The following is a 26,479-nucleotide window of genomic DNA, read 5'->3' on the forward strand; positions in this document are numbered from 1 at the left end:
ACTGCTGCTTCATATGAAGCACAGACTGGGAAATTCACAGTACCAAGACAAAAGTGTTAAGTTTCTCAGAAGACCAAAAACATCAATGAGGCCAATAAAATAAGTCAAATGTGATTTATGTGAAATAAATCATTACTCGAGGGTTGGGGTTTTTTGGGTTTGTTTGTTTTTTAAAGCTTTCCTAAAATAGGGGAAATGGAGAATCCAAAAGCCTGCCTAAAAAGGCAAAACATACTCAATTGTTGAAAATGCAATCAAAAAGGCAGGTAGTAATTTGATAAATGATCTGCTCAGATGGACAGAAAAATAATTGTTAATGCATATTGTGACCATTAGCACAGGAACCTTAGTGTACCATTTAAATGTTATATGTAATGCTTAAAAACAAGCATTTAAGATGTTCATTTGCCTAGATACTCCATGTACAGAGCAACCGCTATAAAATCTGACAATGTATTTGGAACTTGAACCTTCAGAACTCACACATATATATGCCATTGCATAATGAATCAAAATTAAAAAAAAAAGTTGTTAAAAACTTTAGTCCACTGAATAAATTAAGGGAAAAAAAGATGACTCAAGGGACCAAATGTACATGTTAAACAAATAAAATGTGAAAACATGAATTTACTTGCTTACAATCTATTATACAAGCCGTTAAGCCCGTTAAAACGGGCTATATTAAATTTTTTTTTCAGTCCATTTTCAAACACAGCACCCTTCTACACTTTTTCTCCCTCACTCCCCCTTCCCCTCATTCACTCACCCCCTTCCCTCCACTCAGTCTTACTCACCCTCTGTCTCCCACTGCCTCCTTCCCCTCACTCTCACCTCCCACCCCTTCCCTCAGTCACTCCCACCTCTCTCCCCTTCCCTCAGTCACTCCCCACCCTCTCTCAATCCCATCCCCTCTCCCTCAGCCCTCCTCCACTCCCTTTTTCTCTGCTCCACAACTTCTTACCCTTCCACTTTCTCACATCCCTCTGTCTCACCTCCCCCTTCATTCTCTCTCCCTCACTCTTCCCCACCCCTACCTCCCTCCCACACACTCACTCCTCCCTCCCACGCCTCCCTCCCACTCCCCCTTCTCACTCAGTCCCTCCCTCTCACTCAGTCCCTCCCTCGCTACTGGCCGCCGCCGCTCCTCATCGCCGCGTTGGTAAATTCAGCTGACGCTCGCTGAGACAGACGTGCTTGCCCGCACATGCGCAGTAGAGCTGCTCTCTTCTGCGCATTTGCGGCACGGTCAACCTTCATTTATTAGGTTGATTTGCAAGGGTCAATGTTAAAGTTTTGCTTAACTTAACAAGCTGTCAAAAAAGGCAGGTTATGTAAACTCATTTGGCTTCCTTTTACTTACCTTGAAATTTTTTTCTTCAAAACAGTGTACGACTTGTACATGAACCAATTTTTTAATTCTATAATTATGAGCATTTAACAGTATTTTTCAGTGCTTGAAAAATATGCCAAAATATAGTACAAGTAGATATGGTGCAATGCTGCCATCTAGTGATCTAATCAATAATATTTAGATGAACAAGTTATGGTAAGCTATGTTAATTACATACATAGTCACAGCAATTTAAGATGATTGTATTAGTTTCTAAATTACCTGTGCAGTTTTGTCTTTAGATAATTATCCTAAATTAATTCAAGACCCTTAGCATCTGGTCTACCCGTAACAAGGCAAACGCTATTTAAAGCACCTTTTAAAGTTTATTAAAAAATAGGGTGAACATCTAACATGTTAATTTTATATGTCGCCAGTGGTCACAATTATAAGGAAATAGTTATATTGCAAGCCATAAACCTATTTTTAATGAACAACCTTGTTTTGCATATATACTGGGGAAGAAATATTAAACAGCATATAGTTAGTGTTGCACTTCTCGGCCATGTCCGCTCCACGGCCAGTCCTGCTCACCTCTCCCGTCCATCCACCAGTTCCAGGCTCACCTCAATGCAGCCTCACAATGGAGCTCCTGTGTCTCTAGTTTGCCTTCCTGCGTTCCAATGTCTTTGTTCCTGTGTCTCCTGTTCCAGTTCCTTTGTTCCAGCGTCACCTGTGCCAGCATCTCCTGTTCCTTCGTCTCTCCATTCCTGGTAGTACCCTTTGGACTGATCTCACGGTACTGACCTTTGCCTGTTCTCTGACTACTCTGATTGCTGCCTGACCTGACCTCTGCATGTGACCTGATTCTCTTGATCGCCATCTGACCTTTGCCTGATCTGACTACGCCCAGATTGACCTCTGTTACCGACCCTGCTTTGGCTGACCATCCTGGACTGATACTCTGGCATTGATCCTCGCTATACACCCAGACACTCTTCTGGCCTCCTGCGACCTCTGGACTTCCCTTGTTTGCACACCGACTGCGCACCCTTGTTTGTGGTGGGCACGCCCTTGAACTTTCTCTCTAGGTGACCCTGCGAGGCCCACCTAAGACCAGGCGGCCCGGGTAACCAAGGGCTCAACCTGAGGGAACCCCAGGTTGCTATTGGTGACGCTCCAGCTAGCCTCTGTCTCCTCCTGTGCTCCGCTTCCTGGTGGCAGGCCCCCCCCCCCCCAGTCCGACTGAAGGGCCTTACCAATCCTGCACCAGGCCAAGGGTACACTTCCAGCGCAACAGTTAGATCAACATTACCACTAAAGGTGAATCAGTGGAAAGTGTATCTGGTGTTATTTGTGTGGAATGTGTTCTCATTGTGGGTAAACACTAGAATGCAACAAGTGAAAACATCTAGTTTTAGGAGAAGATTACATACTACAAAGTTATATGGATTTTAAATCAGCTTGAAGATTTATGTAGGACATATCAAGAGCAGTTAAAGTGTGTCTGACTGAACACTGCAGCTGCAAGACAATCTAAACAATTCAAGTCCTATGTTCAGCATTGTAAGGACAGCAGGCATAGTTTTGATGATCTGAGATAATTTGTGATTAAGAAGATACGTGAATCCTGGCAAGGAGGGGATAAAATGTCATGGTTCAATTACAGAGAGCAGTTTTGGATTTACAAGTTGAGACATGCAAAAGGTATGAATGAAGAGGTGAAGTGGTATAGTCTATTAAAGAAGCATATTGAGATGCAACTGTTGGTAGTCCAATGAACATATGTCTATGCACCAATAATGAGGGAGTCTTGGAAGAAAGCAAAATTGCTTACCTTGTAATAGGTGTTATCCCAGGACAGCAGGATGTAGTCCTCACATATGGGTGATGTCACTGATGGAGCCCTCGAGCGGGAAAAACTTCCGTCAAAGTTTCTGTAAAGCTTTGACTGGCACCCAGAGTGCCTACTGAGCATGCTCAGCATGCTATGATATTCTCTGCCACAGGTGGCTCTCTTCAGTCTCGTATGTAGCATTAAGCTTTAGCAAAAGTAAAATAAGAAAATGTAAAATACCCAACTCCGTGGGGCAGGCGGGTGGGTTTTGTGAGGACTATATCCTGCTGTCCTAGGTAAGCAAGGTAAGCAATTTTGCTTTATCCCAGGGCAAGCAGGATGCTAGTCCTCACATATGGGTGATTAGCAAGCTAGAGGCTGAGTCATTTTTATGACGGCAACAGTGGAGTATTGCTGTTGAAATGAGTCAGCCGAAGATCACAACAGGTTGGTTGTAGAAGGAGTTGGGTTTAAACTGGAAACAAGTTCTTTAAGACAGATTGTCCGTAGGCAGAATCTTGTCTTCCCTGTTTGTCCAGACAGTAATGAGCTGCAAAGGTATGAAGAGAACTCCATGTTGCTGCTTTACATATGTCAAGGATTGGCACTGAACGATAGTGTGCTACTGAGGTTGACATTGCTCTTACTGAGTGTGCTTTTACTCGCCCCTGGAGAGGAAGGCCTGTTTTTTCATAGCAAAACTGTATGCAATCTGCTAGCCAGGTGGATAGAGTTTGCTTACCCACTGCTTTCCCTGGTTTGTTTGGATCATAAGAAACAAAAAAAGTTGAGTGGATTTTCTGTGGATTGCAGTGCGATTTATGTAAAATGATAAAGCATGCTTGCAGTCTAAGGTCTTGGAAAGAATGTGGGTAAAACTATGGATTGATTCAAGTGGAATTCTGTAACTACTTTAGGGAGGAATTTTGGATGTGTACAAAGAACCACTCTGTCATGTAGGAACTTTGTATAGGGTGTATACGTGACAAGTGCTTGTAACTCACTCACCCTTCTAGCTGATGTAATAGCTATGAGGAAGATAGTCTTCCATGTAAGGAATTTGATATCACAGGAATCAATGGGTTTGAAAGGAGAACACATGAGTCTTGTTAATACCAGGTTCAGGTCCCATTCTGTGACTGGTGGCCGAATTGGTGGTTTTAGATGCATCAAGCCTCTCAGGAACTGAGTGACGAGAGGTTGTGCAGATATAGGTGCATCTCCTATCTTATTATGGTAAGCTGAGATTGCACTTAAATGTACTCTAACAGATGAAGTCTGAAGACCAGAGTCTGAAAGATGACATAAATAGTCTAATAGAGAAGCTGTGGAGCAGGAGAAAGGATCAATACCTTTTTGCCTGCACCAGAAGGTAAACCTTTTCCATTTGGAAGAATAGTTCTTACGTGTGGAAGGTTTACGTGAAGCTAAAAGCACTTGAGACACATTGGTGGAAAGATTGAGTGGTTGTAAAATCAAGCTTTCAACATCCATGCTGTCAGGGAAAGGGATTGAAGGTTGGGATGGCGCAACCAACCCTGATCCTGAGTTATGTGACAGAGGTCTAGAAGCGTGGGAAACCATACTTGTCGAGGCCAATACGGGGCTATGAGTATCATGGACCCCTTGTCCTGTTGTAGTTTCACAAGCGTTTTGGTTATGAGCGGTATTGGAGGATACGCATATAGTAGGCCTGAATTCCAAGAGCGAGCAAAGGCGTCCCTGGCTGGCTGGTTCTTTTGGTTGTGTAGAGAACTGAAGTTGTCTAGTTTGTGATTGAGGTGTGACGCAAAGAGGTCTAGTGTCGGTTGACCCCAGCGTTGAAATATCCTGGATGCTACTGAGGGATCCAGGGACCATTCATGTGGTTGGAACTGACGACTGAGTCGATCTGCTACTACATTGTGAATGCCTGGTAGATAAGTGGCCCGGAAGAGCATTGAGTGTGTCAGGGCCCAGTCCCAAATCTGTGCAGCTTCTTGACATAGGAGATACGAGCCCGTACCTCCCTGTTTGTTGATGTACCACATGGCTACTGTGTTGTCCGTTTGGATCAGAACAGTTTTGTGTGAAAGGCAGTCCTTGAATGCATTTAATGCATAACGTATAGCTCGAAGTTCCAGGAAATTGATTTGGAAAGATGCTTCAAGTTGTGTTCAAGTTCCTTGAGTCTGGAGATTGTTTATGTGAGCTCCCCAACCCAAGGTGGATGCATCTGTAGTTAACGTTATTTGAGGGACTGGTTGTTGGAAGGGTAGGCCCTTGCACAAATTGTCCTGGTTTGCCCACCAGAGAAGGGAGGAACGTAATTGGTGGGTTACTTGAATTAGAGAATATAGTGGTTGAATGGCTTGGATCCACTGAATTCTCAATGTCCACTGAGTTACCCTCATGGCAAGTCTTGCCATAGGAGTGACATGAACTGTGGAGGCCATGTGGCCTAGTATGGTTAGAAACTGATGAGCTGTTACTTGTGTCTTTGAGAGAATCGAATTTGCTAGTAGGGAAAGTGTTTCTGCTCGGTCTCTTGGTAAGAAGGCCCTTGAGAGTATGGTGTTCAATTCTGCGCCTATGAATTGAAGCAGTTGAGACGGTGCGAGATGGGACTTTTGATAGTTGATGAGAAAACCCATTGAGTGAAGTAGAGTAATTGTTCGATTGAGAGAAGCCAGAGTTCCTTGCTGAGATTGACTTCTGATGAGCCAGTCTAGATAAGGAAAGACATGGACTTTTTCCTTGTGTAAATGTGCTGCTATTACTGCCAGACATTTGGTGAATACTCTGGGAGCCGAGGCTAGTCCGAATGGTAGAACTCTGTACTGGAAATGTTGATGACCCACCATGAAACGCAGGTACTTGTGATGAGGAGGGAATATAGGAATGTGAGCATAAGCGTCTTGGAGATCCAGAGAACAAAGCCAATCTCCTGTTAGAAGAAGTGGAAGCATGGTGCCTAGAGAAACCATCCTGAACTTTTCTTTCCTCAGAAACTTGACATTTCTGAGGTCTAGGATGGGACGTAGGCCTCCTGATTTCTTTGGAATGAGGAAATATCGGGAGTAGAATCCTCGCCCTGCTGAGTCCGGGGCACTGGTTGAACAGCCCTGGCTCTCAGAAGGGTGGATAATTCTGCTTGTAATTGAAGTAGTTGAGAATTCTGTTGTGGGAAGAAACTCGGTGGAGATTCTGGTGGATTTGAGAGGAAATTTAGTTTATAACCTTGAGATACTATGGAGAGTCTGATGTTATCTTGAGCCAATTTGCATGAAATTGGGATACTCTTCCCCCTACTGGCAGGTGTGGATGAGGGTTTTGGGATTGGTTTTGCTCTCTGGTTGAAATTTCAAAATCCAGCCGCTGGGCCTGACGGAGGAGGGGGTTGCGTGCGAGGAGCTCTAGGTTGTCTTGTTTGGGAGCGTTGTTGTTGAGGCCTAGTGGATCTACTCCTGGAAGTTTGGGAGTAGTATCTTCGTGGCCTGTAGTACGAACGCCTAGGTTCTCTGCGGGGTAGGCGTCGTTGTGATTGTGTAGAGGTATCCTGAGGCATCTGGGACAGCTGACGCAATGTCTCAGTGTGGTCTTTTAACTGTTGAACTGCTTCTTGGACTTTATCCCCAAACAAGTTATCTCCCAAACATGGCAAATCTACAAGTTTTTCTTGGACCTCAGGCCTGAGATCCGAGGCTTTTAGCCATGCATACCTGTGAGCTGTAATTCCTGCAGCTGCAGTCCTAGAGGCAGTATCAAAGCTATCATAAGTCGCTCTCACCTCATGCTTTCCTGCTTCTAGGCCTTTATTAACTATGGCCTGTACTTGTTCATGAAACTGTGCAGGTAAAGAGTTAATTCCTCCATCTGCTTCCATAAGTCTCTCTGATACTGTGTCATGTATAACTGGTATGCAGAGATTCTGGAGTTTATTATTGTAGCCTGATAGACTTTCCTTCCTAATGAATCAAGGAAGCGGTGGTCCTTACCAGGTGGAGTTGAGGAGTGAGGGCGTGTATGTTTTGATTTCTTCTGGGCAGATTCAACTACCACTGACTGATGTGGTAGTTGTGTCTTTTGAAATCCAGGTGCTGTTTGTACTAGATTTATTTATTTATTTATTTAAAAGTATTTATATACCGCTTTTCAAAACAGGGTATCTTGTCAAAACGGTTTACAATAAAATAAAAGTAAAAATAAATAAATGAAAGAAACTAAAAAAATACTATAAAAATACATAAAACTGATATATACCTTATAGGTAAAAAATAAAAATATTTAACAAAAATGACTATTAATGGAGCTGGGCCTGAATTCAAGTTAAAATCAAGAGGTAGCGGTTTGGGGGAGGGGGGGATTTGAAGTAAAGGAAAAAATAAAAAAAATAAAGATATGGGAATTGAGCGATTACTAAGTTGTGGAGTGATGTTGAGTTGTTTGTGGAGAAGTATTGAATGCCAATTGGAAAAAATGTGTTTTTAATGATTTTTGAATTGTTGGGGGTTGGATATTAGACGAAGAGGGTTGGGTAGTGAGTTCCAGAGAAGAGGGCCTGCCACTGAGAAGGCCCTTTTCCTGGTGATGTCTAGTCTAGCCTGTCGGAATGGAATCCACTTGTTTGTTTACTGCTGCAACTGTAGATGGATGTTCCCAGATCCTATGTTGGAGGTCTAATAGTACCTCATGAATTGGGATGGCCAAAACTTGCTTGGGTGGATCCACAAATTGAAGGACTTCTAGAGTATACTGTCTAGTGTCCTGTTCTGCAGTTAACCTAAAAGGTATTGTGTCTGCCATATCCTGAAGGAAGTTGGAAAATGATAGGTGTTCTGGTGGGGACTTTTTTCTGGGCTCAGGTGGTGATGGCTCCGACATTAAGTCCTCAGAAGACATGTTTGAGTCATGGTCATCCCAAGAATCCTCGTCATCATCCCTATAAGGGGATTTTGCAGCGGATCTTGGAGGTAGATGAAGTCCTGATGGGCCTGGTAACGGGTCATCGAGAGGCCGTGATGGAGGTGGTAGTTCTCCTGCTTTTTTTGGCAAAGTGTCGATGACATTTTGGTAATTCTGTAGCAGACGCTGGAAGAAAGCTATATCTTGTACTTCTGGCTCTGCCTGTGGTGATTGCCTCGATGGGATTCGAATAGGCATCGACGTCGATGTCGACGGTGGGCGCCTCGGCAATGATACCACTGCTGGTGGTAACACTGTACTCGGCATCGAAGAGGTCGATGGCAGGTGTGTGTATATCGATGTAGTAGTTATACTTGGTGTAGACATTGATGTGTCTGTTATCCTCTGTGTCGACGTAGACACCGGCATCAGTGGGCCCACCGGCATCGGCAAATCTTCCGGCATCAACGAGCCCGTCGGTACAAAGTGCTGATCCTTGAAAGCCTGTAATACCGCTTGTCTGATTATCTCAGACAATTCCGGCGTTACAACTGATGGTACCAGAGCAGTTGTAAGCAGTGGCGGAGGCTGAGGTGGAAGATCCTGTGCAGGGCTCTGCAGAGGGTCAGGTGTCGAAGACGGAGGATGAGGCCCAGGTGCCGATGTTTCCTCTGTTCGCGGCCACTTCGTCGTCGATGATTCCTGAGTAGCGATTTCAGACATCAATGACAGTCGATGTCGATGCCTATGTTTTAGCTTTTGAGTATGGACGGATTTTGTCGATGACTCCGAAAGCGAGGAACGATCCCCCGACGGTCCCAGGCAGGATTTTTTTTTAGCAAAAGGCGCTTTGTCGTTCCAGCCGAAGATGACTTCGATGATGTCGAAGGGGATGGAATAAGTTGAAGGTGGAACAAATGTTCCATTTTTTCCAATCGAGTCTTGCAACTTTTCGGCGTCATCTCGGCGCATTGCGGGCAATTATTTACCTCATGTTTGTCTTCGAGGCAAAGCACACATTCGATGTGCGGATCGGTAATAGACATTTTGCGAGAGCAAACAGGACATTTTTTAAAACCTGTAGCCATATTTCCCGTCGACAGCCATCGAAAAGGGATGAGAATTCGTGAGAAAATTTTTCTTCCTCGAAAGGAAGGAAAAATGAAACAGAGGTACTCACCAGCTGGTGAAGAAAATACCCCGAGAGACTTGTGAGAGAATATCAAGAAAAGTTTGACTTTCTGTCAAAAATATGTTGAGAAAATCTCAACGGCTCCTATCCCGTGATGCCTACAGCAGCGAAGAAAAACAGACTGAAGAGAGCCACCTGTGGCAGAGAATATCATAGCATGCTGAGCATGTTCAGTAGGCACTCTGGGTGCCAGTCAAAGCTTTACAGAAACTTTGACAGAAGTTTTTCCCGCTCGAGGGCTCCATCAGTGACATCACCCATATGTGAGGACTAGCATCCTGCTTGTCCTGGGATAAACTGATTGGCTTGCAGGTTATTCTCCATTTTAAAACACTTTGCTGTTCAGTTTGTTGGCAAAAACGCCATCTACAGAGAGTGAGTGTGACAATCAATGGAAATTAGAGAGACCCACTAAAGCAGAAACCTCAGTTTTCAAAACACAATCCACTGTCAAAAAAACAAAAAACAGATTTAGTAGACATATAATTAAATGGTGAGCTCAGTAAGGGGCAAAGTTATACATACATGCCATATAGCCATGTATGATGGTCCTAAGAAAAAGGAATATCTAAAAACAATATACTGAATAGTACTGTATGAAGAGAGACTGGGGAAATTCTGATCATTGGGTGGCATAACATTTTGAGCTCTTTTTTTAAACAGAAGAGAAGACACCTGAAATTATAAAAATGGGGTCTAGTGGTGGAAATGGACTAACTGTCGAAAAAAGTGCCCAAACATGCTGTCATATCAGGAGTCATTATCAAAACAGTAATGGGATATGAACACATGGACCAAACTCCAAGTCATAGCCTTATATACATCTTCAATAGAGGTCAACATGAGATGGGACACAGATATAGCTACGGCCCTGACATTATGGACCATGACATGCCCATCTAAGATCAAACTGGATATGCAGCTTGCTATCCAATTAGACAAGGTTTTCTGATACAGCAATTCCAGACTTTTTGGGACAAAAAGTGATGGATGGACTCTTTATTCTGCTCCAGATAGAAAGTGACAGCTTTTTTACAATCCAAAGTATGAAAAGCTTGTTCACCTTTACTGATGTGTGTCCTTACAAAAAAGTGTTGGTAGGCTGATTGACCAATTAAAGCGGAGTCTGACATTACCATAGGCATAGGATGTATATGTAGCACCACCCTGCTATGAAACAATTTAGTATAAGGTGGATATGTTACTGTGGCCTGGAAGTTTCTGAATTTATGGACTGAATTGAACGCCATCAAAAATAAGACCTTCCTGCTCATGTAGTTCAGCTTTCATGAGGCCAAGGGATTTTCATTGGCTATGTTAACACCATATTGAATTGCCATGACCCAGTGGGAGGCTTGATAAGAAGCTTCAAATGAAGCAAACCCTGCATGAATCTTACACCTAAAGCTTGTACAGAAACTAATCTTTAGACGTAGTGGTGTTATGCACCAACTGCAGTAAGGTGTACCCTGAGCAGGTTTTGAATCCAGACTCTAATATGTAAACTGTATTCAGAGGTTTTAGTCTGGGCAGAAAAAAAGGAAGTAGGGCCTTGCCCTTACACCAAAAAACATGTTTCCTTCATTCTTTCTAGTCTAGTGGATTCCTTCCTAGAAAACAGAAGAATCTGAGACAATGAGAGAGACCATAAGAACAAGTTACATTGTTCTTAATATCCAAGCTATGAGGGCAAGGGATTAAATGTTGGGATTAAGACTTGCTCCCTGGTTCTGAAATATTAAAGTTGGAAAAATGACCAAGTGACTGGTTTCTTAATGGATATATCCTGATAAATCAGAAACTAAATCTGCAAAATCATAACTCCTTGGTCGTTCCTGAGTTTTACATTTTCTGCCAGCAAAGCTATCAAAAGAAGGGAGAAGGCATCCAATGTTTGGAGCAGAATGCCAAACTTTTCTGTTCTGAGATACTGCAAACAGATCTATCTTGGGTGTTCCCCACCAAGAGAAAATGCTGTTCACTACACTCTGATCCACAGACCACTTGTGAATCCATTTCATGACTCAAACTGTCTACCAATTACATTTTCCTTTCCTTCCAGATATGTGGCTCTTAAAGTCTCCACCAAGATGGCACAGAACCATAACTTGGCAGTTTCCTGACATAACGGAAGAAAAAAGTTCACCCTGCTTGTTCAGGTAGAACATTGCCCATAGCTGTGCCTCTGAAATGGACACTAGTTTAGAGCCTAATGAATTGTTCTTAGCTTTAGGTGGCTGATGTACTGTCTTCTTTTCTTGAAGGACTAGGTACTGTTGGACAATGGGGGAACAGCTTGGTTTCATCTTCCAGGGGTTTCGGGTAGGAAGAGTTGAGTTTAAGTCTGGAATAGATTGTGCAGGACAGATTGGTGGAATCTACCTTCTTGTCGACCATCCTTGTCCAAGCAGTAATAAGCGACAAACTTGTGTAGGGAGCTCCATGTGCAGCTCTGCAGATGCAGACCTGATTGCGTATAGCAAATTGAGATGCAGTCTGCTAGCCAGTTTGATAAGGTCTGCTTGCCCACTGCAATTCCCATTCTGTTCTAGTCAAAAGATATGAACAGTTGGATGGAATGTCTATGGCCTGATGAGTGTTCTAAATAGAAGGCCAGAGCCCTTTTGCAATCCAATGTATGTAGAGCCCATTCTCCTTTGTGAGAATGAGGCCTCGAAAAAAAGGTAGGCAACAATGAACAATTGATGTGAAAATCAGTCATGATCTTTGGCAGGGAAATAGGATGCGTACGTAGGACACATGATCATTAAAGAATTTTATGTAGTGTGGGTACATAACCAATGCTTAAAGCTTGCTTACCCTACGAGCTGAAGTAACTGCCACTAGGAAAAGGACTTTCCAGGTGAGGAATTTTAGCTCACAGGTGTGCATACGCTGAAAAGGAGAATGCATGAGCCGTGCCAAGATGATAGGGGACCGCAGAGGGAGCTTTAGCTGAATCAGGCCCCGCATAAAGCGACCTACTATGGGCTGAACTGAGAAGGGTGCATCAGGTACCCCACTATGGTAAGCACTGACCGCACTCAAATGGACCCTAACAGAGGTGGTTTTGAGACCAGTCTCGGAAAAGTGACACAAGTAATCTAGAAATCTCAGCACTGGGCAAGTGAAGGGATCTAAGTCTTGTACCCCAGACCAGGCTGAGAACCTGTTCCACTTCAACCTAGACTTCCCGATTGAAGGCTTCCTGGAGGCCACCAGGACCCTGGACACATTATCAGACAGGTTCAGGGGCTGAAGGACTAGGCGCTCAACATCCAAGCCGTCACGGTTAGTGCCCAGAGATTTGGATAGCACAGTGTGCCCCAGTCCTGAATTATCAGGTCAGACGCAGTCCCCAAGCTGATGGGATTCCTTACTGACATGTCTTGGAAGAGGGGACCAGACTTGCCTGGGCCAGTATGGCGCCAGTAGAATCATGGTCCCCTGGTCCCGCTGGAGCTTCAGAAGAGTCCTCATGAGAAGCAGAAGAGGAGGATACGCATAGAGGAGACCTGTGCCCCAATGGAGGGCAAAGACATCAGAGGCCAGACATCCACCTGTCCTGAAGAGGGAGCAGAAGCTAACCTTGAAATTGTAGGGAAAGGCGAAGAGATCTACATCCGGATTCCCCCACAAGCGGAAAATCCGTGTTGCTACTGCCAGATTTAAGGACCACTCGTGCAGCTGGAAAGAGCGGCTGAGGTGGTCCACCAGTACATTGAACGCCCCAGCCAGGTAATTTGCTTGTAGAGATTTACCCTGCCACAGAGCCCAAGCCCAGATCTGCACTGCCTCCTGACAGAGGAGGTACGATCCCACGCCTCCCTGTTTGTTGATATACCACATTGCCTCCTGATTGTCCGAATCAGTACTGCTTTATAGGACAGCCGATCTTGAAACGCCCAAAGAGCGTAGCAGATCACCCGAAGCTCCAGGAAGTTTATCTGGTTCTGAGCTTCCTGAGCTATCCAGTGCCCATGCCTGTGAAGGCCATCCACATGCGCCCTCCCCAAGCTGTGGGGGGGAGGCATTGGTGGTAAAGACTACTTGAGGTAATAGGTTGGAAAGGAACCCCTGTTCCAGATTGGAGAGATTCTCCCACCAGGACAGGGAAATCCTCAGGGGCTGCGTGATGGAGACTTGAACCCCAAGGTCCTGGGATAGCTGCTGCCACTACAACCCCAGAGCCCATTGCACCCTGAGCATGCAGAGGTGGGCCAAAGGCGGGCTTGGACAGAAGCTGCCATGTGGCCCAGCAATCAAAACAGAAGACAAGCTGCTGACTGTTGGCCACCAAGGCCACCAGCGAGGACAGGGCATGAGCCCGATCATGGGGCAAAAACGCCCTCACCCGAGTCGAGTCCAACCTGGCTCCAATGAAGTCCAGATGGGGGATGGGCAGAGGTTGGACTTCAGGTATTTGATGACAGCCCCCAGATAGTGCAGCACCTATATGGTAAGGGTCAAAGAGCTCAATGCTCCTTCACGGGAGCTGCTTTTGACCAACTAGTTGTCTAGGTAGGGGAACACATGCACCCTCCCTGATGTCTGAGGTGTGCTGCAACCACTGCCAAGCACTTGGTGAAGACTCGAGGAGCTGAAACCAAGTCAAATAGCAGTACTCTAGTGAACTTGCCCCACCACAAAGTGAAGGTACATCCTGTGTCTCAGGAGGATGGCAATGTGAGCATAGGCATCTTTGAGATTGAGAGAACAGAGCCAGTCTCCTCTCCTGAGGACTGGTATCAGAGTGCCCAGAGAGATCATCTTGAACTTTTATTTGGGAAGGAATTTGTTCAAGGCCCTGATATCAAGAATGCGGCGAAGCCCCCAGTTCTCTTTGGTATCAGGAAATACCTCAAGTAAAACCCCCACCCTTGCTGATAATGGGGAACAGGTTCTACCGCTCCTGCCGCTTGAAGGGCGGAGAGTTCCGTTGGAAGTATATCCTCCAGGACAAACCCCACAATAGACATGGGGGTGAGTCTGTCGGGAATTCTCTGAAGTTCAGACAATACCTCTTGCGAAAGATGGCAAGGACCCATCGGTCCGATGTGATGAGCGGCCAATAGTGGGCGAAGCCAAGCCTGCCTCCCACCGGGGAATCGTGTGCCAGGGGTACGACTTACTGTCACCTGCTCCTTCGCCTCCAGTCAAAAGCCTGTAGTCGGGGCCTGCTGGGGAGCCATCTGGGCCCTGGGAGTTTGCTGTTGATGGGGGCGACATCTAGAACCAGCCCAGGATGTGAGAGTCCGGGTGGCTGGAGGATAATACTTCCACTGCCACTTAAAGGACTTCCTGTAAGGAACTGGGGAAACTTTTGGGGAAAGGGGCGACTTTTCCGAAAGGATGAGCTCCACCTTAACCAGAGTGGAACCAAGCTGCTGGCACTAACTTTCAAAAAAGAGATAGAGCAGCTTTTAAACTAGAACAAGGGGGAAAGCCAACAGTCACTCTGCAGTGCATTATTCAGAGAAATGTATCCTTGAAGGATACTAATGAAACAGGAGAGAGTTAGGGCATCCCAACAAAGAGGTTCCATTAAAAGCAAGCATAGTCCATGTGCCTATATGTAAAAAATCACCGAAGCTAATGATTTCCGAATTATCCCTAACAACTGAAAAGCAGGTTGTTAATACAAACAAAAAACACACTTTGAAATGTCTATATGCCAATGCCAGAAGTCTAAGTAGTAAGATGGGAGAGTTAGAGTGTATAGCAGCAAATGATGAGATTGACATAATTGGCATCACAGAGACTTGGTGGAAGGAGGATAACCAATGGGACAGTGCTATATCAGGGTACAAATTATATCGTAATGATAGGGAGGATCAACTTGGTGGGGGGTGTGGCACTTTATGTCCGGGAGGGTATAGAGTCCAACAGGATAAAGATCATACAAGAGACTAAATGCTCAGTAGAAACTATATGAGTAGAAATCCCAAATGTGTTGGGCAAGAGTATAGTGATGAGAATACTACCGTCCACCTGGACAAAATGGTCAGACAGATGATGAAATGCTAAGAGAAATCAGGGAAGCTAACCAATTTGGCAGTGCAATAATAATGGGAGATTTCAATTACCCCAATATTGACTGGGTAAATGTAACATCAGGACTTGCTAGAGACAAAGTTCCTGGATGTAATAAATGACTGCTTCATGGAGCAATTGGTTCAGGAACCAACAAGAGGGAGCTATTTTAGATTTAATTCTTAGTGGAACGCAGGATTTGGTGAGAGAGGTAACGGTGGTGGGGCCACTTGGCAACAGTGATCATAACATGATCAAATTTAAACTAATAACTGGAAGGGGGACAATAAGTAAATCTGCAGCTCTAACACTAAACTTTCAAAAGGGAAACTGATAAAATGAGGAAAATAGTTAGAAAAAAACTGAAAAGTGCAGCTGCAAAGGTTAAAAGTGATCAACAGGCATGGACATTGTTTAATAATACAATCCTAGAGGCTCAGTCCATAAGTATTCCACACATTAAGAAAGGTGGACAGAAGGCAAAACAATTACTGTCATGGTTAAAAGGTGAAGTGAAAGGCTATTTTAGCCAAAAAACATCCTTCAAAAATTGGAAGAAGGATCCATCGGAAGAAAATAGGATAAAACATAAGCATTGTCAAGTTAAGTGAAGTTGGCCATAGAGGCAAAAACTCATAATAAAAACTTTTTAAAATATATCTGAAGCAAGAAACCTGTGAGGGAGTCGGTTGGACCATTAGATGAACGAGGGGTTAAAGGGGCTCTTAGGGAAGATAAGGCCATTGCAGAAAGACTAAATGAATTCTTTGCTTCCGTGTTTACTAATGAGGATGTTGGGGAGATACCAGTTCCAGAGATGGTTTTCAGGGGTGATGAGTCAGACGAACTGAACGAAATCACTGTGAACCTGGAAGATGTAGTAGGCCAGATTGACAAACTAAAGAGTAGCAAATCACCTGGACCGGATGGTATGCATCCCAGGGTACTGAAGGAACTAAAAAATGAAATTTCTGATCTATTAGTTAAAATTTGTAACCTATCATTAAAATCATCCATTGTACCTGAAGGCTGGAGGGTGGCCAATGTAACCTCAATATTTAAAAAGGGCTCCAGGGGTGATCTGGATAACTACAGACCAGTGAGCCTGACTTCAGTGCTGGAAAAAATAGTGGAAACTATTCTCAAGATCAAAATCGTAGAGCATATAGAAAGACATGGTTTAATGGAACACAGTCAACATGGATTTACCCAAGGGAAGTCTTACCTAACAAATCTGCTTCATTTTTTTTTGAAGGGGTTAATAAACATGTGGATAAAGCTGAACTGGTAGATGTAGTGTATTTGGATTTTCAGAAGGCGTTTGACACAGTCCCTCATGAGAGGCTTCTAAGAAAACTAAAAAGTCATGGGATAGGAGGCGATGTTCTTTCGTGGATTACAAACTGGTTAAAAGACAGGAAACAGAGTAGGATTAAATGGTCAATTTTCTCAGTGGAAAAGGGTAAACAGTGGAGTGCCTCAGGGATCTGTACTTGGACCGGTGCTTTTCAATATATATATATATAAATGATCTGGAAAGGAATAAGACGAGTGAGGTTATCAAATTTGCGGATGATACAAAATTATTCAGAGTAGTTAAATCACAAGCGGATTGTGATACATTACAGGAGGACCTTGCAAGACTGGAAGATTGGGCATCCAAATGGCAGATGAAATTTAATGTGGATAAGTGCAAGGTGTTGCATATAGGGAAAAATAACCCTTGCTGTACTTACACAATGTTGGGTTCCATTTTAGGAGCTACCACCCAGGAAAAAGATCTAGGCATCGTAGTGGATAATACTTTAAAATTGTCGGCTCAGTGTGCTGCAGCAGTCAAAAAAGCAAAACAGAATGTTAGGAATTAGGAAGGGAATGGTTAATAAAACGGAAAAGGTCATAATGCCTTTATATCGCTCCATGGTGAGACTGCACCTGGAATACTGTGTACAATTCTGGTCGCATCTCAAAAAAGATATAGTTGCGATGGAGAAGGTACAGAGAAGGGCAACCAAAATGATAAAGGGGATGGAACAGCTCCCCTATAAGGAAAGGCTGAAGAGGTTAGTGCTGTTCAGCTTGGAGAAGAGACTGCTGAGGGGGGGATATGATAGAGGTCTTTAAGATCATGAGAGGTCTTGAACGAGTAGATGTGAATCGGTTATTTACACTTTCGAATAATAGAAGGACTAGGGGGCATTCCATGAAGTTATCAAGTAGCACATTTAAGACTAATCGAAGAAAATTCTTTTTCACTCAACGCACAATAAAGCTCTGGAATTTGTTGCCAGAGGATGTGGTTAGTGTAGTTAGTGTAGCTGGGTTCAAAAATGGTTTGGATAAGTTCTTGGAGGAGAAATCCATTAACGGCTATTAATTAAGCTTACTTAGGGAATAGCCACTGCTATTAATTGCATCTGTAGCATGGGATCTTCTTAGTGTTTGGGTAATTGCCAGGTTCTTGTGGCCTGGTTTGGCCTCTGTTGGAAACAGGATGCTGGGCTTGATGGACCCTTGGTCTGACCCAGCATGGCAATTTCTTATGTTATTATGGAACTCGGTCTGGAAGATTTCCTGGCAGGAGGGTGAGTCAGAAGCATTAGCGGATAGCTGTTGAAGAGTTTCATGGTGATCCTTCAGCTGGGCTGTGTCCCTGACCTTATCCCCAAACAGATTTTCCCCAATACAAGGAAGGTCAGCCAACTTCTCTTGGACCTCTGGACGAAAGTCGGAAGCATGGAGCCAGGTCATCCTATGGGTGCCGATGCCCACAAGCAGCCACCCGTGCTGCTGTTTCAAAAACATCGTAGGTGGATCTCACCTCATGATTTCCGGCTTCCAGACCCTGTTGTGCAACAGCAGAGAGTGACTGTTGCTGCTGTGGCAGATGTTCTGCAAGTTCTTGGACCTGTTTCCACAGGCTCTGGTTGTACTGGGTCACGTATAACTGATAGGAGGCGATACGGGCGATGAGTATAGCGCCCTGAAAGACCTTCCTAACTAAGGCATCCAGCTCCCGATGTTCTTGCCGGGGGGGGGGGGGGGGGGGGGGGGGGGGGGGAAGGAATAGGTGCGGGAATGCTTGGCCTTTTTGAGAGTAGACTCCACAACCACAGATTGGTGGGGGAGATGGTGCTTCTCAAAACCTAAGACCTGTTGCAACAGGTAAGTGGCATCCGCCTTTCTGTTCACAGGAGAAATTGATATCAGGTGTTCCCACATCCTAAGGAGAAGATCTTTGAAGATGTCATGGTTAGGAACAGCCACTATCTCCTTAGGTGCATCGACAAACTGGAGAACTTCCAGCATCTTACTTCATGCACCCTCCTCAGTTAAGAGTTGGAAGGGAATGGCTTTGACCATGGCCTTCACAAACCCCACAAAGGAGAGTTCTTCCAGGGAAGACAGACGCCTTTTTTCTGGTGGCGAAAGTTTTGATGAGGTCTCCAGAGTCTTCAAAGGAAGACTCGGAAGATTCGTCTCCCCATTGATCTTACAGGCCCTCCTCCTCACTTATGTCCCCGGGGGCCTGCGTGGGTGAGGCCTGTCCAGACTTCAGTTTGGGTACTGAGGGGACCGGCACCATCAGTGGCAAGGAGGGCACCGATGGCCACAGGAGACCTGATGGGCTGGGCACAGGCTTGAATTGTGGCCTTTAGACCAAAGCACTGGACGGCGCCAGTGGTTGATACATGTCTTCCTCCTCGGAAGACGCAATGATGGGAATCACTCGCGAGGAGGGTAATGAAGGCCGTTGGGGAACCTATGGTGCCCCAGGCACCGGCTTCATCTGAAGGGCACTGAGGAGGATGTCCAGACACCTGAACAGGGGCAACAATAGAGATGGTGCGTGCTTCGGCACCGGTATGGGGACCAGTGCCGGGGGCCGTTCAATGCCCCATAAAGCTCAGAGCACCGCACTCTTCACCCTGCGGTCCTGCTCCTCCTGGAAGTTCCATGAAAACAGGACTGATGGAGGGGGACAAGGCATCACCGGAGCCTCCCTGGAGCCCCAAGGAGGCTCGGTGCCTGGCACCAATGTCTGTGAGGGATGCCTAGGACTCCTGAGTCTGCTGGAAGGTGGGGGAACTCTTCACCACAGAGCCTCTTCGGTGGCGGAACGGCGGCCACCAGTGCCGCACAGAAGGGAGCTGTGTGCCAATGGCAACCGGTGGCGATGCTTTCGGTGTTTCCCATGGTGCTTGGTCTGGTCCTTCCCCAGTACCGAGAAAGCGGAGGAACCCGACGTCTGAGAGAGTACCAAAAGTGGCAAGGGCCAATCACCAGCTCGCCGGTCCTTAGAAGTAGCTGCCAAAGGTGTAGAGAGGGACAGTGTATCTAGTGGTTCCCCCCTACCCCCGGGGACTCCAAAGCCGGCATAGATGGCGTGCACTTTTTGGGGCCAAAATGTTTCTCTGTTTTGTCGAGACTAGCACGACAGTCCTTGGGGATCATCTGATCACACAGCTGACACTCTCGGACATCATGAGATGCCCCCAGGCAGAAGATGCAAACCTCATGCGGGTCCATGATGGACATGGTCCGTGGACACTGGGGGCATCGGCGAAACCTGAATGCCATGAAAACGAGTCTGTGAGCGGTTTATGGTCAGTGGTCACAGAGAAGCAAGCCTCTGAGAATTGAACACGAAGGTTGAATGGTAAAAAAATAAATAACCTACTGCACCGAAGGGACACCATCCGGATGAAGGGGAGCTCACGAAGAACAGGAGAAAAATTACTTAAAAGCAGAAAAAAAGAGCATAAACTAGAGCCCCAAGTACCACGAGGCAACTGTATCACGGAAAAAGACTGAAGGGGGACCTCACTTGGAGAGTGGTATGCTGGGCATGCTCAGCGTGCCAGTCAAAGCTTCTAGAAACTTTGATAAAAGTTTTCCATGCCGGGCTCCATCTGATGTCACCCATCTGTGAGGACTACCATCCTGCTTGTCCTAGGAGAAATTTCAATATATGTTTTTTATTTGTATAAACAACTTTAACAGTTGATTGAGTTAAAAATTCTAAATTATCCTTATCTGTTCTTCACTTATAGGAAAATGTTGAGAATTCCGGCCACGGGTGGCCATGGCCGGGTCCACCCTTACCTCCGAGCTTGCGTTCCTCACCGCAGCCTGCTCCGTTTTGCCCTGGGCCATGTCAGGGCCTTCCTGCGGCGTCCTTCCCACGAGGGAGACGCCGTCAGCATCTTCGAACTGCCCCACCCCTTAGGCGCGCGCGCACCTCACCAGCATTTAAAGGGGTAGCGGTGGGAAACCTCGGCCCGGCTCCAAAGTTCACGTCATCAGCTGGGGACTATATAAGAGTTCCGGAGACCTTCATGCCTTGCTTTGGCAACAGGTCGACTTATTGAGTAGCTAGTTGCTGATTCTGCTGTTCCTGCCTGCCTGTTCCAGCTCAGTTCCTGTGTTCCTGCCTGCCCGCCTGTTCCAGCTCCATTCCTGTGTTCCTGCCCGCCTGCCTGTTTCAGCTCTGCTCCTGCTTCCTTGTTCCAGTTCCTGTTTGCTTGATCCTCTGGTTTTGACCTCGGTCAGGCTTTGGTACTCCTCCTCTGCTGCCCATCCTGATTCCTGGTTTGTCTTCTGGCTTAGTCTGCTTTCTGCCTGCCCTGACTACTGGCCTGCCATCTTGTCTCGCACCTCAGCTGCCTGCCTAGACCCCTGGCTCGTCTCTGACCTCTCCAGTCTTCAGCCTGCCCCAACTTGGACTGTCCTTCGGATTCCTCTTCACCAGGAGACCCTCGCCTAAGTCCTGCCGGCCCCGGCACCCAAGGGCTCAACCTGCGAGGAACGTGGACTGGTATAGGTGAAGGTCCCGTCTGGTCTCCTGGCTCTGTGCCGCCTCCCAGCTATGTGCATCACTGCAGGCCTCCCTTCAGTGAATCCTCCGTACACGCTAGCCGGCCCAAGGGTCCACGTGCTCAGTTTGCCAAGGCCATGGACCCGGCGGATCTGTCAAATCTCCAGGCCATACCCAGCCTGGCCCAACACGTGCAGCAGCAACAACATTGCTTGGACCTCCTGGCGGCCACCGTTGAGCGATTGGCTAACCGCCTGGACTCTACTCTGCCAGCTGCCGCTCCACCTCCAGCTCCTGTGCTGGCTCCAGGTCCAGTTGCTTCAATGCATTTACCAGCTCCACCCCGGTATGCGGGGGATGTTAAGCAGTGCCGTGGTTTCCTCAACCACTACTTTATATGGTTTGCTCTACAGCCTGCACAATTCCCGTCCAACCAGGTGAAGACTACCTACATAATGTCCCTGTTGGACGGCAGAGCCCTGGCATGGGCCTCCCCGCTTTGGGAGCGGGGAGATTCCCTGCTTGGAAATCTTCAGCAATTTATTCATGCCTTCAAACAGGTATTTGATGAACCGGCCCGGCAGTCTACCGCCTCTACCGAACTCCATCTGCAACAAGGGCCCAGGTCCTTTGGTTGACTATGCGGTCGAATTCTGCACCCTGGCTTCCGAGCTGGGCTGGCGGGAGGACAGTCTGAGCAGCATCTATTTGGAAGGTTTGTCATCTCACATCAAAGATGAACTCACTGCCCGTGACCTCCCAGATGATCTGGAAGCCTTGATCGAAGTCACTGGATGGATTGATCGCAGACTCCAGTAAAGGGCTCGAGAGACTAAGCCTGCCCGGAGACCAGTTCCCTTGGCTCCTTCCTTCTCGCATCTGCTAGCTCCTCCTTTGGAACCCCAGCCTCATCGGGGAGAGGAACCCATACAGCTTGGTCGCAGCCCTCTTACCCCAGAAGAGAAAAGACTGTGCCGGTCACTAGGTTTGTGCCTCTACTGCGGAGGAAAAGGACACATGTTGGCTCAAAGCAAGGAGCAGCCGGGAAAACTCCCAAGCCTAGGGCTCTCTGGGGAGTTGATCCTACGCTGCGTGAATCCTGCTCCCCAATGCACGGTACCAGTCTCCTTGGAATACTCCGGCAAGTCTTTTCCAACTTTGCCTTTGTGGATTCCGGGGCTGGAAGGAACTTTATCCTAGCTGATCTAGTCCAAAAGCTGCAACTTCCCGTTCTCATATGCCGCCCTTACGGATATCCTCCATCCATGGGACCCCTTTGCCGGGCTGCATCTTGGCAAGAACCGTACCAGTTACCCTCCGCACCGGGGTTCTCCACAAGGAGGAAATCTCCTTTTACATCCTGGATAAGTCAATTCATCCTACAGTCTTGGGACTCCCGTGGCTGCAGAAACACTCTCCACTCACCCTGCAAATAGCGGCATGGAGTTGAAATTGCTTTACTACTTGCTTACCTACACTGTCCCGGCCTAGTATTCCCCTGTCTACTACCTCCTTTTTGCTGCCTCCACAATATGCGGCGTACTCCGATGTCTTCTCCAAAGAAAAGGCTGAGCTCCTTCTGGAGCATAGGACTTTTGACTGTGCAATAGACTTGCTCCCGGGTTCGATGCCTCCCCGTGGTCGTGTGTACCTGTTATCACTACCTGAGATGCAAGCTATGTCCCAGTATATTCAGGAAAACTTGGAAAAGGGATTCATTTGACCCTCGACCTCTCCGGCGGGAGCCAGGTTCTTTTGGTCGCGAAGAAATACGGCTCTCAGGCACTGCATAGATTACCGGGGACTTAATGCCATCACACGCTGGGATAGATATCCTCTTCCGCTGATCCCTGAACTTCCTGACCGCCTGCAAGGTGCTAGGATCTTTACCAAGCTCGACCTCCGAGGAGCATACAATCTAGAGCGGATCAAACCAGGCGATGAGTGGAAAACCGCATTCAACACTCGTGATGGGCATTGCAAATATCTCGTCATGCCTTTTGGATTGTGCAATGTGCCAGCAGTTTTTCAAAACCTTATGAATGAAATGCTTCGAGATATGCTTCATTCTTCAGTGATCGAGTACCTGGACGGTGTCCTCGTGTATTCTAAGGCCCTTACCACCCATCGGCAGCACGTACGCCCAGTCCTGCAGCGACTTAGGGAAAATCGCTTGTACCCCAAGCTGGAAAAATGCGTCTTTGAATAGGAGTCCCTGCCATTCTTAGGATACATCGTATCAGTCACTGGATTTCACATGGATCCCGAGAAGGATTCCGCCATTAGAGACTGCCCCAGCCAGTCAGAATTAAAGCCCTCCAGCGGTTTCTTGGGTTTGTAAACCTTTACTGGAACGTTATTCCTCACTACTCTCGGAAAGCAGCACCACTCACGGCCCTGACTAAGAAGGGGGGCTAACTCTAGGAAGTGGTCAGCTGAAGCCCTCGAAGCCTTTCAAGAGTTAAAACAGGCTTTCTTGCTAGATCCTTGCTTACACCACCCAGATCCCACTCGACCCTTTGTTGAGGAGGTCGATATCTCGGACCTGGCGGTGGGAGCGGTCCTCAGCCAAATCTCTGACAAAGGCTTATTACTTCCCTGCTCCTACTTCTCCCGAAGATTTTCCCCAGCCAAAAAGAATTATGGCATCAGGGACAAGGAGCTGTTAGCCATCAAGATGCCTTTAAAGAGTGGTGCCAATGGTTGGAGAGGGCTCAACATCCAGTGGTGGTGTACACAGATCATAAAAATCTGGAGTATTTGTGCCAGGCGCAGCAACTGAATCTGACAGGCACGATGGTCTTTATTCTTTAGTCGCTTCAATTTCTCCTTACGATATCGACCAGCATCTAAGAACATTCGGGCTGATTCCTTCTCACGCACCACAGAAGCTGAAGATTCGCCAGTCATGCCTCAATACATTCTTGATCCGGCTAAGGTTCTTCTAGCGGCTACCGATATGTCCCCCAAGGGTAAGACTGTTGCTTCCGCAGATGGATGGGCACATGACTCTTTAACAGAGGGACACCCAGGCAGAACCCGAACCTTAGAGCTCTTGTCCCGCTACTACTGGTGGCCACACGTCGGTAAGGACGTCCGAGCATATGTGGACTCTTGCCCTACCTGTGCCAGACAGAAGCCTTTGCCAGATCGCCCATGGGGACTGTTGCAACCTCTTCCCATTCCCGTGGAGCCCTGGACTCACCTATCCACGGACTTCATCATTGATTTACCACCGCCCGAGGGAAAGCAGGTCATTGGGTCACAGAAGATAGATTCTCCAAGATGGCCCACTTTGTGGCCCTCGCAAAACTTCCTACCACACCTGAACTCGCACAACTCTTAACTGAACATATTTTCCATTTACATGGATTACCACAACACATAGCTTCTGATCGTGGATCACAATTTACCGCCAAATTTTGGAGAGTGCTTTGCAGGAAGTTTGGCATTCAGTTGGATTTCACAATGGCATTCCACCCACAAGGAAACAGGCGAGCTGAGCGAACCAACCAGACTCTTAAGACCTTCCTAAGCTCCTTCACTGGAAATAAACAGGACAACTGGGTGACTTTGCTACCTTGGGCGGAGTTCTCCTACAACCATGCTCACTCCGCTACAGGAGCCTCTCCATTTCAACTAGTCTTCGGAAAACAGCCAAAGCCACCTTTGCCACTTCCTCTGACGGTGCAATCTCCTGCAGCCCAGCTCACCGCTCAGCAACTTCATTCGCTCTGGGACTCTATGCAAGTTAACCTGAGGCGAGCCGCTGACGCTGCGAAGAGAGAAACGGATAAACACCGGCACAAAGACCCCACCTTTCACCCTGGAGATCGAGTTTGGGTAAGCACTCGCCATATCCGCCACAGAGTTCCTTCAATGCGTATGGCTCCCAAATACATTGGACCCTTTGTAATCACTGAACGGGTAGGAACAGAGTCCTACCGCCTATGGCTACCCTCAAGTCTCCATATACACAACGTGTTCCACGTCTCGCTGCTCAAGCCACTGGTACTTTCGAAATTTCATTGTGAACCACCTGAGCCCGAGAATGCAGTTGCAGATGCGGACGTGATCTACCAGGTACAAGATATTCTTGATGTCTGCTTTCATCATCATCGGTGGGAGTATTTAATCTCCTGGGAAGGTTTTCGGTTCAGAGGAAAACACGTGGGAGATGTCCTCCAATATCCTGGACAAATCCCTCCTTTACCAATCCCACCAAGATAATCCAAGCAAGCCAAGATCCCCGGGGAGGATATCATATCTTTCCCACCCTATTTCCCAAATACCCTTCAGTCCCTCCAACACTTATCACTTGTGAAATAATCTCTTTAACTCACCACATGCGTAATGCTGCCATCTAAGTTTTATCTTTAATTGCTAACCTTCCATGACCTCTTACAATAAGACCGACTTAGGTTGTATTCCATTATACCTGTTCATACACTGTTGCTCTGAAATGTACTAGTTAGATAAATATTAACATTAATACATTAAACAAACGAATGTGTTTTATGTATTAAGTTGTTTAATCTGTAAACCAGAGAGAAGGCAACTTTGCTATACTTCGGTATAAAAAAAAAAAAAGAGTCTAAATAAATAAGGGGGGCACTGTTGGGAATCCCGGCCGCGGGCAGCACCAACCGGGTCCCCCCTTACCTCCGGGCTTGCATTCCTCACCACGGCCTGCTCAGTTTCAGCCCGGGCTGCATCGGGGCCTTCCTGCGGTGTCCTCCGCACAAGGGAGACGCCGTCAGCATCTTCGGGCTTCCCCGCCCCTTAGGCATGCATGCACCTCACCAGCATTTAAAGGGGCCGAGGCGGAAAAAACCTCGGCCTGGCTCCAAAGTTCACGTCATCAGCTGGGGACTATATAAGAGTTCCGGAGACCTTCATGCCTTGGCAACAGGTCGACTCATCGAATAGCTAGCTTCTAATCCTGCTGTTCCTGTCTGCCTGTTCCAGCTCCATTCCTGTGTTCCTGCCCATTCCAGCTCCGCTCCTGCTTTCTTGTTCCAGCTCCTGTTTGCTTGATCCTCTGGTTTTGACCTCAGCCTTGCTTCTTGTATTCTTCGTCTGCTGTCCATCCTAATTCCTGATTTGTCTTTTGGCTTCGTCTGTCTTCCGCCTGCGCTGACTACTGGCCTGCCATCTCGTCTCGCACCTCAGCTGCCTGCCTAGACCCCTGGCTCGTCTCCGACCACTCCAGTCTTCAGCCTGCCCCAACTTGGACTATCCTTCGGATTCCTCTTCACCAGGAGACCCTCGCCTAAGTCCTGCAGGCCCCGGCACTCAAGGGCTCAACCTGCGGGGGACATGGGCTAGTATAGGTGAAGGTCTCGTCTGGTCTCCTGGCTCTGTGCCGCCTCCCGTCTACGTGCA

At 46.9% G+C, this 26,479-nt stretch overlaps 1 protein-coding gene across 8 annotated transcripts in view; it reads right to left on the reverse strand.

Moving 5' to 3' along the window:
• PRKX (protein kinase X-linked) overlaps positions 1 to 26,479 on the reverse strand; it is a 426,401-nt gene that overhangs the window by 252,178 nt on the left and 147,744 nt on the right. The window lies entirely within an intron of this gene.

This window comes from Rhinatrema bivittatum, chromosome 5 (genome assembly GCF_901001135.1).
Source record: "Rhinatrema bivittatum chromosome 5, aRhiBiv1.1, whole genome shotgun sequence".
NCBI classification, from domain to species: Eukaryota; Metazoa; Chordata; class Amphibia; order Gymnophiona; family Rhinatrematidae; genus Rhinatrema; species Rhinatrema bivittatum.